This window comes from Solanum dulcamara, chromosome 8, assembly GCF_947179165.1.
Source record: "Solanum dulcamara chromosome 8, daSolDulc1.2, whole genome shotgun sequence".
NCBI lineage: Eukaryota > Viridiplantae > Streptophyta > Magnoliopsida > Solanales > Solanaceae > Solanum > Solanum dulcamara.
In genome coordinates, this window is record NC_077244.1 from 25,574,498 (window position 1) to 25,589,249 (window position 14,752).

General features: G+C 40.4%; 1 pseudogene; it reads right to left on the minus strand.

Annotated features, from left to right (window-relative positions):
- Positions 1-12,927: 12,927 nt before the first annotated feature.
- LOC129901894 (5S ribosomal RNA) lies at positions 12,928-13,045 on the minus strand (annotated as a pseudogene).
- Between the last annotated feature and the right edge of the window lie 1,707 nt (positions 13,046-14,752).

Genomic DNA, 14,752 nt, shown 5'->3' on the forward strand with positions numbered 1-14,752 from the left:
GTACCTCCTCTACACTTCATCACCCTTTTTCACGAAGCTAAAAGCAAACCAGGATTTGAAAGTTTAAATAAAAGTTATAGACCAATGAAATAACTTTCCAAAACATATTGAATCACCCGACACGAATCTATACAAAAGAAGTTATACCAATATTACTAACGACTATCCCCTCCAAAAACGGGTCTATCCCCTAACGTTTTCTCTTTAAGTTTCTCTTAGTTTTCCAAGTGAAGAACTGAAAATATGGTTCCATAGGCATCATAATATACATATATACACCTCCACATAATTGAGGAACACCGTAGATATTCAATTCACGGAAGAAAAGTGAAGAACTTACCTTAATTTCCTCCAATTTGTGGCTGCTATTGTGAGCTCTCTTTCTCTCACGTTTTTCTCTCTATTTTTGTTCAAGTTTTTGGCTAAAAATGACTTAATAGTCATCCATACATGGATATATATTTCCTCAAGAAGTGACACGTGTCATCCCCTAAGGGTGACACGTGTCCATCTCCTATTGGGCCATGGATCCTTGCCTTGTCTCCTAGGCTGCCATGTGTCTTTGTGGGGCCCACACTCAAGTAGGTGGGTCACCTACTTGACCCCCAAGCAGGTGGGTCACCTACTTGACCCCCAAGCAGGTGGGTCACCTACTTTCTTGAGGTTCTGCCACGTGGCACCTCCTTATCGGCTGCCACGTGTCGTCTTTTCCCCTTCCTCGTGTGTTCGTAATCTCGTCTTATTTTAGGAGCCTATGTAATCCATGCTTCGCAAGCTTGGTACGTACTCCAATAGCTTAAGTATGTAAGACTTCCAAGTTAGTAGCTTACGTAGGTAACTCGAGTCCTACGACTCATTACTTGGCCTCCAATTCCTTTCGGACTCTTATGACTCTATTTCCAACCTTCCTTCTCGCGAGGTATTACAATCTTCTTTCCTTAGAGTTGTTTGGTGTGTGTGGATAGTAAGGGTCTCATGGCTACTTTCAAGATGATTAGGGACACGTATCAAGGTTCAAAAATGCGGGGTATAACATCCTTCCCCCTTTAGAACATTCGTCCCCGAATGTTTAATAAATTTCCCTTAAGACTTTATACGGATTATAGGGAGATTCCTTTCTACTAGAATAACATACATTTTCATCCAAGTAATTAATATATGAGTTCCAGGACTGGGGGCTATCTGTAGACATCGTGAATAGGTACAGACACCTGTGTTTCATATCCTGTTCAACCTCCCAGTTTACATCTTCACGATTCTTATTCCGCCACAGTACCTTAACGGAAGCTATGTCCTTAGTTCACAACCCATTTAATCTGCTGAACCCGGATGGAAATAGGTTTCCCCTCATAGGATAACTCCCTGTTATGTGGACCTCCTCCACGGGAAATATTCTAGAAACATCATTCACATTCTTGCGGAGCATTGATCTATGAAAACTAAATGTATTATTTCAAATCGGATGGTAGGTCCCACTCATAGCCAGCTTTATCTATTCCACAAATGAACTGAGAAGGACGAATGTATCCCCTTCTTGCCGACTCAAGGCTATTAATAGTTTTTCCTGGGCAAGCTTCACTTTATCAATAATTTAGTGGGTCACATCTGGGTCTGTCCCTTAATCAGAGGGAAAAATGTCGTACTAAGATTCATCTGTGTTCCTCAATCCCTTTCGGAATGATTTATAGCGGTTAGCTGTAAATTGAACTTCCCTATTTAAGATAATAGATGTTGGAATTCCGTGAAATCTTATTGTTTCTCTACTATGTCATCTCGCATAACCTTCTGTTACACCCTACACTATTGAACCTTGAAACGTGTCCCTAATCTTCGTGAAAGTAGCCATGAGACCCCTACTATCCACACACATTAAACAAACCGAAGGAAAGAAGAATGTGATAGCCCGTGAGAGGGAAGGTTGGAAATAGAATCATAGGAATCCGGAATGAGTTGGAGGCCAAGAAATGAGTCGTAGGACTCGAATTACCTACATAAGCTACTAGCTTAGATGTCTTACATACCTAAGATACTTGAGGACATACCAAGCTTACGTAGCATGGATTACATGGGTTCTTAAAATAAGATGAGATTACGAACCCACGAAGAAGAGGAGAAGATGACACGTGGCAGCCTAGGAAGGAGAGACGTGGCAGCACCTCAAGCAAGCAGGTGACCCACCTGCTTGGGGTAGAGTAGGTGACCCACCAACTTGGGGGTGGGCCCCACCAAGGACACGTGGCAGCCCCTAACTAGTTGCATGGTTACGGTTGCCCAATAAGGTGTGGACATGTGTCCCCCTATGGAGATGACACATGTCACCTCCCAAAACAGCACATAAAGGTATGTTAATGACTCTTAAGTCATTCATTTTCAGCAAAAAGGAAACCAAAGAGAAGAGAGAACAAACGTGAAGCAAGAAAAGGAATAGCTACGACTTTGGCCAAATTTAAGGTGAGTTCTTCAATTTTCCTCCGTGAATTAATTATCTACAATATTTTCAACCATGTCGGGGTGTATACATATGTCTTAGGAAGCCTACGGAACCATGGTTGCAGTTTACACTTGTAAAGAAATAAGAGAAAGTTGAAGGAGAAACTGTTAAGAACTAATTAACAAACCCGTTTTTAGAAGGGACTTTTGTTAGTAATATTGGCATAAGTTCTTGTGTATAATTCATTTCGAATGATTTAATATGTTTTGGAAAGGTATTTCATATTTATATAAATTTCATTTAGACTTTCAAATCCAATTTTGCTTTTAGCTTCTCTAAAAAGGGTGATGAAGTGTATTGGAAGTACTGCCCAGATTTTAGTTTTGGAAATCTTACACGGGTTGCTGTTGGTGTTTTGGGCATATCTTTTTATAAAAAATTGATGTAGGGATGATTCAAAATTGTATGCGACCCTAATACACATGTATATAACTTTATTGAAGGACGTAAATCCTGTTTCCCTCCATTACCCCTTCGACACAAAGCGACAAGGTAAAATAGTAAGCTGTCCAGAATTCACGTTTTGATAGTTTTGAGTGAGTTATTGCTGCAGGGGTGTGGTGTGTTGTTGCAAGGACTAAATATGTTCTAATATGGGTTAAGGTGATGCTGGTTGAAGCCACATGACCCCCCATTGCGTATAATTAAAGGCGTTACAAAATAAAGGCTAGACGCCCTATTGTGATATCGTATTTTTGAATAAGTCGTTCGGAGTCTATGTTTTATATTGTTGGTATGAATTGCTGCAGGTTGTCGTTGTTGGTTGGCTGTAGGTCTTAGGGACCTAATTGGAAATTTGGATAGGACAGATTATAGGAGAGGTGCTGCCCAATTTTCGTTAACGCCTTAACAAACTAAAGAACTAGTTGAGAAAACGACAAAGGAAATAGATCCCATTAATATGAAGGCATAACCTAAGATGCTGGAAAGTTAAGAGTAGTTCATATTCGTATTACTTTCATATTGAATAGGTTCAGAAGCCGACAAGATGAGCAGGATAAAGGGTAACTCCCAAGAGGTATGTAAAGCTTTTTCTTGGCATGTTTTGGTATAAGTTCGTAAAGCTATCTTTCTTTCCTTTTGGCAATGTTTAGCCTTAAGTGATTTGTATATGAAGTACGGGGATAATTCCATTTCCAGAATTTTGAGTACGCCTCATAACTCCTATCTACTGTTCAGTATTAAAGTTCCTGTGAAGATTAAGTATTGCCTAGTAGGGCTTCTATGTGTCAGAATATAATGTATGGGAAGCTAACTCTCATTTCCATTGAGATGTATTTGATACGAAAATAAGATTACAATGCCATAGTGGTTCACCGAGCCCCTGAAGGGCCGGGTATGAAATATGTATATGAAGATCACCTGAAGGAAAGTACAGACTATATAGAGCTTATTCTCTTTCTTATTTTGGGCATGTCCTTGTTTTAGTTGTAAGTTGAATTTGATCTGAACTCCTAGGTAACTCCATTCTGAAACATCTCTTAATTACTTCTAAGTATTGAATTCCTATAATAGTCAAAATGTTTCTCTAGAACTCTTAAGTGAATAGTCTTACTTTGGTATATGTCTAGGTACCTCGAGATATAATTAGTGTAGCCCCTAATGGCATTTAGAGGGCAGCTAGAATGACTATACTATTACCCGAATTCTTAGACAATAACTTAGTCCTCTTATATAGTTGAGTCTTGGACAATGATTTGAACTGTGTTTTGTTTCTCACTACTCTACTCGTATATACTGTAACACTTCTTCTCAGAGTCCCGAGCCGGTTAAAAGATTCATGCAATTCACTGCATTTTTCACTGAGTCCCTCGTTAGAGGGCCGACATCCGTACGTATATATATGATGGCCTGGGGCTTGATACTGATACTATGATGATGGCCTGGGGCCTGATACTGATACTATGATGATGGCCTGAGGCCTGATACTGATACTATGACGATGGCCTGGGGCCTGATACTAATACTGTATATATGATTCACTCGACCCCAGACAGGGCCGGCTATATTGAAAATTTGAACATGCATGTTTTTGTGATTCACATAGTATAGGTACATGCGTACTGACCCCCTTTCTCGGGGGGCTGCGTTCATACCCGCAGGTATAAATATAGGTTTTGGGAGTCCGTCAGCTTAGGATTCCATGCAGCTCAGCTGGAAGAGGCTTCATTGTATTGGGGCCTAGTTTTGATAATGTCCACTGATATATAGAAATTGTTTTGTCCATTCAAGGGTACGGCGGGGGCCCTGTCCCACCATATGTTGTCATTTATATTTTTAGAGGTCTACAGACATGTATATGTGGGTTGTGTATGTTAGTTTGATTCAGTTGGGTCTACATGTTATATGATATATGTTATTATGTTATTGGCAGCCTTGTCGGCTTGCATGCTTGTCATGTTGTGATACAAACAAAAAAGGCTACAGGTTTATGAAAATGTTGTCGCCCAATGGGGCTCTGTTATAAAATATTGTTTTATTTATAGTTCAATTTGACCACAGCTGATAGTTGGGTATATGGGTGGTCCAGGTCGGGCCCCAGTCGCGGCCTACGGGGTTGGGTCGTGAAAGAAGTGGTATCAGAGTAGTTTGTCCTTGGATTGTCTGAAGACCGTATCCAGTAGAATCTTGTTTATCGGTGTGTTGCGCGCCACATCTATAAACAGGAAGCTACAAGGCATTTAGGATGTTACCTTCCTTTCACATATGAGATCGTGCTATAGATCCGAGTCATAGAAAAATTCCTTATACTAACCTTGGATCTTAACTGAGGGAGGACACCAACAAAAGGAGGTTATTGACGACATAAGACATTACAAAGCATGCAGGTAAGTAAAGTAAAGGCACGGAAGATATCTGTTTGGTAAGGTATTGAACTAATATTGAAATGTAAAGTGAAACCTGAAAGGAAAACAAATAGGAAGTGCAACGGATGCAGTTTGAAGTTGGACATATGAGGTAAGTCCAGTATTTTTATATTATTATTGATGTTGAAAGCCCTGTGCGGCTGTGACATGAATATATATATGTGTTGGACCTGTGAGGCATGATTGGTATTTTCTGCGTACAGGTTTGGGATAAGTAAGATATATAGAGGAAACTCTGCCAAAATTTTCCCAGGACAAGAACAGGGAATGAAACATAGATTTTTAGGATGTCCTGGAGATTGATATCAAGTACCCCTATTATGTTTAATTAAATCTATAAGAGGTACTCTTCATGTCATCAATAAAGGATACTCTTCTTACTCGAGGAAATTATTTCGAAGAAACAAAAGTCTGTCTGAGCAGTACAGTTCAGACCGTAGTATCTCCAACCGTAACTGTGTTGTAAAAAAAAAAAACTCAGGTTGAAGGGTAAGATGTCCAGTAATTGAGCTTCGCTCGTTTTAAAATACCAAACATCCAATTCCTAATTGTAGGAAACCAGGTTGAAGGAAACCAGGTAGGTCGAGTATAAAAATGGAAGTACTATGATGATTAAGGGATTCGAGTTTCTTCCAACAATGATAGGAAAAGGGTCTAAGATAATAGTTTATAGTTCTCCACTGACTAATTAGGGAAAGAGCTTTGAATAGAAGCACCTCAGAGAGATGTCAGGAACTGAATACGAATGAAAACAAAAAAGGGGATATGTAAGTATAAGTTGAATAGTGTGATACGAGTATGCAGGGATAAAGTGGGACCACTAGTAAGACGCACTTAGTAAGCGTTGATTAAGTTAAAAGCCTACATTGGGAACGCAGCAAGAGCATGGAGCTTAAGATCCAAAAAAAAATGACGCATGTACACCACGTCGCCCCAAAAATAGTGGAACCCTCAAAGGACGAGGACGGCAAACTTAAGGAATAAAGTGTGCAACTTCTATTCGCCCCAAGAAGCAAAGGATATAGGTTGGAATAAAGCTACTACTTCAGGAAAACCGTAAATGGTCATCATCAGAATACTAGTACTGCCTAATTGAAATTGGAACAACTACAAGTACAAATAGAGGAAAATACGAGTACCCTATAAAGGGGGGGGGGAAGTTAATGAGAAAATGACAAAAGTAAGGTGAAGGCAATCGATATGGGAATATATTTGAGATGGGTGTCTAAACTTCACTAAGATATCTTGCCGAACCAAGTTAGAAAGGTCCGAAAGCTACCAATAATTGGATGGAAGCCAGAATGCTACATAAGGCAGCATTAAGAAGTTTGCGAGGAGACCCTGAACAACATAACACTAGAAGGCGGCTGCGTATAAGAACAGAAGAATGTACCAATGAAAGGATATCGAATAATTCAAAAAACACTACGAAGGATAATGACAGCATGCTAGACCAAAAGCCAAAACGTTGGTTATAGAGTTAGTCGCAAATAATGTTGCGATAGATAAATAACCAAAGAAAAAGGAATAGAAAGCTTCCTGTGGTAGAAAATAAGGAGAACACAAAGTGAATAGAGAATGGTGGAGGTAAAGGTCTACGCTGATACTGGATTCAAGATAACAGATGAAAGGACAGGGAAAAACATAAAGACTCGCGAGACAACGCTAAGGTAAATTGGGAGCTAAGTTGAGTGCCCCACACATTATGGCAAGAATTACAATGAAACGCAACACGAAGACTTCCCAAGGAGGTCACCCATCCTAGTATTACTCTCGCCCAGCACGCTTAACCTCGAAATTCTAATGGAACTTAATGCATTAGTGCTGGTATGATCACGCGAGATGGAAGAATCTAAATAGCAATGGAGAAACGATATGAGATTATGTACCCGGAGTATTATAAAATACGTTAAGGCAATTGTAACAAGGACTTAAGCAAAATGAGAAGGATTAGCTAATTGCTAACTGACGACACACTCGAGCCACAGTTCTTCAATATAGTACCTGTTAATGAGAGGCAAACCACCAAAGGGCTATATGGACCAGTAGGCAAGGGGATTTCGACATCACTTGGCAGCCAACTCTGAGGGCGAGAAAAAGAAAAGCCCAAAAGGTAAGGGTACCAGTTGATGTAATTTACGAATGACGGGAAGCAATACCCAAGGTCAAAAATTCCACAATGTGACCAGGACTACAAGACTCATTTTGCACTCCAGCGCTAGATGACTCTGGAGGGAAGGTTACTTGTGGATTAACGATATTAACCCCTTCTCCTTCGATCAAAAGATACATAGTCAGCCGAGAAGGTGTAAAATTGTAGGGTAAGGGAGTGGTACGACCTTACGGAGTCCCCACAGCTATTATCCCATGCGAAAGAGCCCAAGTTGCAATTAACTACCGAGAGGTGCGAAGATAGGTTAAGCCAAACTACCGAGATGGAATTAGTACTACTGGTGAAGTAAGACATGGCCATGATTGGACCAAAGATCTATCCCGACATCTAGTGTAGGAAGGGAGAAAAGGCAGGGTAAAATATGAGGACTAGCGAGGTAACGCTAGGATACTTATTGTACCCTCTCATAATCTTGCAAAGGTAAAGAATGACACAAAATAATGGGAAGGCCTATACGAGGCTAAGGATTCCTAAATTATCAACATCATTACACACCTATGTTATACTTTTTAAGAGTAGGGTGCTATACGGGTTGTTGCGAGAAGGATAACAAATCAGCTCATTTGCTTTCAAGCAAGACCATCTTTGTAGCTGGAACTAAGTGAAGTTGCAGGACAAGGAAGTAATTAGGTTCAGGGAAATTTCCCCAGCCAATATCTCAGATAGAGGGATTTCAAATATGATTAACGTTTGGACCTCAGTCCAAGAAGAGGTCGGGAGCACAGACAGGCCTTCATACCACATTTACCTCGAGCTTCTAAATAGACTGAGCATACTATGAACTGCTAAAAAGTATATTGCGAGCTTATGGGGTTGACTTTAAGTATAGCTAGGACTATCGTCCACCAATTATTGAATTTGCCTACGAGAAGGGCTACCATTCCAGTATTCAGATGACCCCCTTCAAGATGTTGTAAGGCAAAGTGTATAAGTCCCCCTGTTGGGGAAAAAGACTAAATTGGTAGGCCAAACAGAATTAAACAAACAATTGACTAACAACCCAGAGTCGGTAGAAATGATACACAGATAATCGATATCAACATTCAGAGTTTAAATGGATGATTGGATGTTCATAACGGAGTCAACCAGAAAAGGGGATGACCTGAGAAATTAAAAAGAGGACATAAAACACCAGTATTCGTACCCATTCCTAATCTCAACAGGTAACTCCAACTCCTGAAACTCGTATACTGAGTACTTTGATGGAAATATGTGTTAGGGAAATGGAAATGAATCCCCTTATAGTCTATATAAGTTCTAAGGGAGATTTTGTTTAACATTTGGGGACGAATTTTCTAAAAGGGGGAAGGATGTTACACCCCACACTATTGAACCTTGAAACGTGTCCCTAATCTTCGTGAAAGTAGCCATGATACCCCTACTATCCACACACATTAAACAAACCGAAGGAAAGAAGAATGTGATAGCCCGTGAGAGGGAAGGTTGGAAATAGAATCGTAGGAATCCGGAATGAGTTGGAGGCCAAGAAATGAGTCGTAGGACTCGAATTACCTACATAAGCTACTAGCTTAGATGTCTTACATACCTAAGATACTTGAGGACATACCAAGCTTACGTAGCATGGATTACACGGGTTCTTAAAATAAGACGAGATTACGAACCCACAGAGAAGAGTAGAAGATAACACGTGGCAGCCTAGGAAGGAGAGACGTGGCAGCACCTCAAGCAAGCAGGTGACCCACCTGCTTGGGGTCAAGTAGGTGACCCACCAACTTGGGGGTGGGCTCCACCAAGGACACGTGGCAGCCCCTAACTAGTTGCATGGTTACGGTTGCCCAATAAGGTGTGGACATGTGTCCCCCTAAGGAGATGACACATGCCACCTTCCAAAACAGCACATAAAGGTATGTTAATGACTCTTAATTCATTCATTTTCAGCAAAAAGGAAACCAAAGAGAAGAGAGAACAAACGTGAAGCAAGAAAAGGAATAGCTACGACTTTGGCCAAATTTAAGGTGAGTTCTTCAATTTTCCTCCGTGAATTAATTATCTACAATGTTTTCAACCATGTCGGGGTGTATACATATGTCTTAGGAAGCCTACGGAACCATGGTTGCAGTTTACACTTGTAAAGAAATAAGAGAAAGTTGAAGGAGAAACTGTTAAGAACTAATTAACAAACCCGTTTTTAGAAGGGACTTTTGTTAGTAATATTGGCATAAGTTCTTGTGTACAATTCATTTCGAATGATTTAATATATTTTGGAAAGGTATTTCATATTTATATAAATTTCATTTAGACTTTCAAATCCAATTTTGCTTTTAGCTTCTCTAAAAAGGGTGATGAAGTGTATTGGAAGTACTGCCCAGATTTTAGTTTTGGAAATCTTACACGGGTTGCTGTTGGTGTTTTGGGCATATCTTTTTATACAAAATTGATGTAGGGATGATTCAAAATTGTATGCGACCCTAATACACATGTATATAACTTTATTGAAGGACGTAAATCCTGTTTCCCTCCATTACCCCTTCGACACAAAGCGACAAGGTAAAACAGTAAGCTGTCCAGAATTCACGTTTTGATAGTTTTGAGTGAGTTGTTGCTGAAGGGGTGTGGTGTGTTGTTGAAGGGACTAAATATGTTTTAATGTGGGTTAATGTGATGCTGGTTGAAGCCACACAACCCCCCGTTGCATATAATTAAAGGCGTTACAAAATAAAGGCTAGACGCCCTATTGTGATATCATATTTTTGAATGTCGTTCGAAGTCTATGTTGTATATTGTTGGTATGAATTGCTACAGGTTGTCATAGTTGGTTGGTTGTAGGTCTTAGGGACCTAATTGTAAATTCGGATAGGGCACATTATAGGGGAGGTGATGCCCAATTATCGTTAACGCCTTAACAAACTAAAGAACTAGTCGAGGAAACGACTAAGGAAATAGATCCCATTAATGTGAAGGCATAACCTAAGATGCTGGAAAGTTAAGAGTAGTTCATATTCGTATTACTTTTATATTGAATAGGTTCAGAAGCCGACAAGACGAGCAGGATAAAGGGTAACTCCCAAGAGGTATATAAAGCTTTCTCTTGGCATGTTTTGGTATAAGTTCGTAAAGCTATCTTTCTTTCCTTTTGGCAATGTTTAGCCTTAAAGTGAATTGTATATGAAGTATGGGGATAATTCCATTTCCAGAATTTTGAGTATGCCTCATAACTCCTATCTACTGTTCAGTATTAAAGTTCCTGTGAAGATTAAGTATTGCCTAGTAGGGCTTCTATGTGTCAGAATATAATGTATGGGAAGCTATCTCTCATTTCCATTGAGATGTATTTGATACGAAAATAAGATTACAATGCCATAGTGGTTCACCGAGCCCCTGAAGGGCCGGGTATGAAATATGTATATGAAGATCACCTGAAGGAAAGTACAGACTATATAGAGCTTATTTTCTTTCTTCTTTTGGACATGTCCTTGTTTTAGTTGTAAGTTAAATCTGATCTGAACTCCTAGGTAACTCCATTCTGAAACATCTCTTAATTACTTCTAAGTATTGAATTCCTATAATAGTCAAACTGTTTCTCTGGAACTCTTAAGTGAATAGTCTTACTTTGGTTTATGTCTAGGAACCTCGAGATATAATTAGTGTAGCCCCTATGGCATTTAGAGGGCAGCTAGAATGACTTTACTGTTACCCGAATTCTTAGACAATAACTTAGTCCTCTTATATAGTTGAGTCTTGGACAATGATTTAAACTGTGTTTGGTTTCTCACTACTCTACTCGTGTATACTGTAACACTTCTTCTCCGAGTCCCGGGCTGGTTAAAAGATTCATGCAATTCACTGCATTTTTCACCGAGTCCCTCGCTAGAGGGCCGACATCCGTATGTATATATATGATGGCCTGGGGCTTGATACTGATACTATGATGATGGCCTGGGGCCTGATACTGATACTATGATGATGGCCTGAGGCCTGATACTGATACTATGACGATGGCCTGGGGCCTGATACTGATACTGTATATATAATTCACCGAACCCCAGACAGGGCCGGCTATATTGAAGATTTGAGCATGCATGTTTTTGTGATTCATAGAGTACAGGTACATGACTTCGATTTAATAATTTGTTCCCCTGCTTCTCTATTTCGAATATACCTCCAGTGTATTAAGTTACATTTTACATACTCAGTACATATGTCGTACTGACCCCCCTTCTTGGGGGGCTACGTTCATGCCCGCAGGTACAGATATAGGTTTTGGTAGTCCGTCAGCTTAGGATTCCATGCAGCTCAGCTGGAAGAGGCTCCATTGTATTAGGGCCTAGTTTTGATACTGTCCACTGATGTATAAAAATTGTTTTATCCATTCAAGGGTACGGCGGGGGCCCTGTCCCACCATATGTTGTCATTTATATTTTTAGAGGTATATAGACATGTATATGTGGGTTGTGTATGTTAGTTTCATTCAGCTGGATCTATATGTTATATGATATATGTTATTATATTATGACAGCCTTGTCGTCTTGCGTGCCCTATCATGTTGTGATACAAACGAAAAGGGCTACAGGTTTATGAAAATGTTGTCGCCCAATGGGGCTCTATTATATAATATTGTTTTATTTACAGTTCAATTTTACCATAGCTGATAGTTAGGTATATGGGGGGTCCAGTTCGGGCCCTAGTCGCGGCCTATGGGGTTGGGTCGTGACACCTTCAGCTGAATATGCCCTCCTAACTGGAGGGGAATGAGTTGATTCTATCAGCCCATCTACCATAGCTCATATGAGTTCACAGTTCCTTAGAATGCGAGGTCAGCTTGTACTATAATACATATTAACTGCTTTCCACCTACGAGTCGGGTTTTCCATTCCTTGAGATAGGCTATCAGACTGTTGATGTTTCTTTTAACTTAAGCTATTGTACAACTCCTCTTAATCCAACTTGTAATACCTTAGGTATGCTATCTTTCTCTTTTACTCAGATCTTCTCTCCAGTTTTCTTACCATACATCAGATTGCTCCATATCTATGCCTTCGTTTATATCTTCCATACCTTTGGTTTCCTAGGTACGACAACTTAACACAATCATGAGGTGCTAATCCAGTCTAATTATGGGTACTCGAGTCACGTAGCAATTTATTCGAAGCCACTTTCCATTTATTTTGATCAACAACTTTCCAATCCTCAAATAGGCAGTACTTACCTTCCGACGCTCGGTGTCCCAAGCTTTGTCATAGTCCTAGCCTTATCCCAGTGGGTACCCCTTGTCCCTTTAATGAATTCACAATGCGCTAGTTATTTTGCAAAGCTACATCCCCTATCTCAAAGGGTCTTATCATCTTTCACGGTGGAGTTACGTATCCACAATACTTCTTTATATCAACAATGCCATGCATGGCCAACGTGTATATATACATTCATATCATCTCATATCACAGCCACACAGGGCTTCCCAGGGGGTCACCCATCCCAATATTAGTCTTGCCCAAGCACGCTTAACTTCGGAGTTCTAATGGGATCCGATACGTTAGTGCTGGTATGATCGCACCCTCCCCCGTGGGGCGCATATCTATTGAAGAAGACGATGACCCAGCAGCTGATCCAGTAGGCCAAGCTGCACCGCCCAAGTTACCCTTCTTAGTTAGTCTTATCCTTAATATATCGTTCTATCCTGAACTACCAGTCTTTCCTAAATCATTTTCCTTTTATTTCAAGGGAAATTTGGGCAGAGTTTCCTCTGTATTTCTTACTATCTCAACACCTGCACGCAGAAAATGCCAACAATGCCTCACAGGGGCAATACGCATAAATATACATATATACGTATCATATCACATCATATCGCATCCTCACAGGGCGCCCAATATCAACAATAGTATAAACTGATGGACCTATCACGTATGTCCAACTAGAACTGCACCTGCTACACTTTCCTCTAAAATTTTCCTTTCATTTTCCAACTTTATATATCAATTGTATTGCAACACCTTACCTGACATATGTTCTTCATACCTTTGCTTACCTGTGTTCTTCGTAACATCCAATATTATCAGTTACTTTCTTCTATCGGCATTGTCCTCCTACTAAAATCGCAGATTAGTATGAGAAATTTCATTTCGTATGACTCAGCTTTATAGCACGATCTTAGATATGAAAGAAAGTAACATCCTAAATGCCCTGTAGCCTCTTGTCTATAGAAGTGGTGCACAACACACTGATAAACAAGACTCTACTAGACACGGTCTGTAGACACTCCAAGGATGAACTACTCTGATACCACTTCTGTCATGACCCAGCCCCGTGGGCCGCGACTGGGGTCCGACCTGGACCCCCATTTATGCAACTATCGACTATAGTCAAATTGTACTATGTATAACATGATACTGCTCACAAAAACCTCAATGGGTTAAAACTTTTTCATGTTCATATAGCCTCCTAGATATAGGAACCAAACACATGAACCTAGTGGGTGATAAAATATTCATACACGTGTGGCCTCTTTCATTTGCATCATGTCATGAAAGGGCATGCAAGCCGATAAGGTGTTACACCTCACCCTTTTAAACTCAGAATGTTTCATAAGTTCCTTGGACATTACCATATGAACCGGATATGCTACAACACTATCAAACGGCTCTATGGAAGGGAGAATGTGATACCCCATACTAGAGAAGGTTGGAGATGAAATCATAAGAGTCCGGAAGGAATTGGAGGCCAAGTAATGAGTCGTAGGACTCGATTTACCTATGTAAGCTACTAAGTTAAAAGTCATATGCACTTGAGCTACTTAAGCATATATCAAACTTACGTAGCACGGATTACATAGGTACATAAAATAAGACGAGGTTACGAGCCCGCGAGGAAGGGAAAAAAAGACGACACGTGGTAGCCAATGAAGAAGCGACACGTGGCAGCACCTCAAGCAGGCAGGTGACCCACCTGCTTGGGGTCAAGTAGGTGACCCACCTGCTTGGGGGAGGTGGACCCCACTGCCACGTGGCAGCACCCCATTGGCCGTGTGTTGAGGTGGCCCAATAAGGGCTTGACACGTGTCACCCTTAGGGGATGACACGTGTCACCCTATATATATATATGTGTATATGACTCCTTAGTTGTTCATTATCCAAAAATAGCAGCAGCCTTGGAGAACAAAACGTGAAAGAGGGAAATAGAGAGGCAGCAACATTTTTGAAGAATTAAAGGTGAGTTTTCCAATTTTCTTCCGTGAATTAATTATATACGGTGTACCTTAAGTAC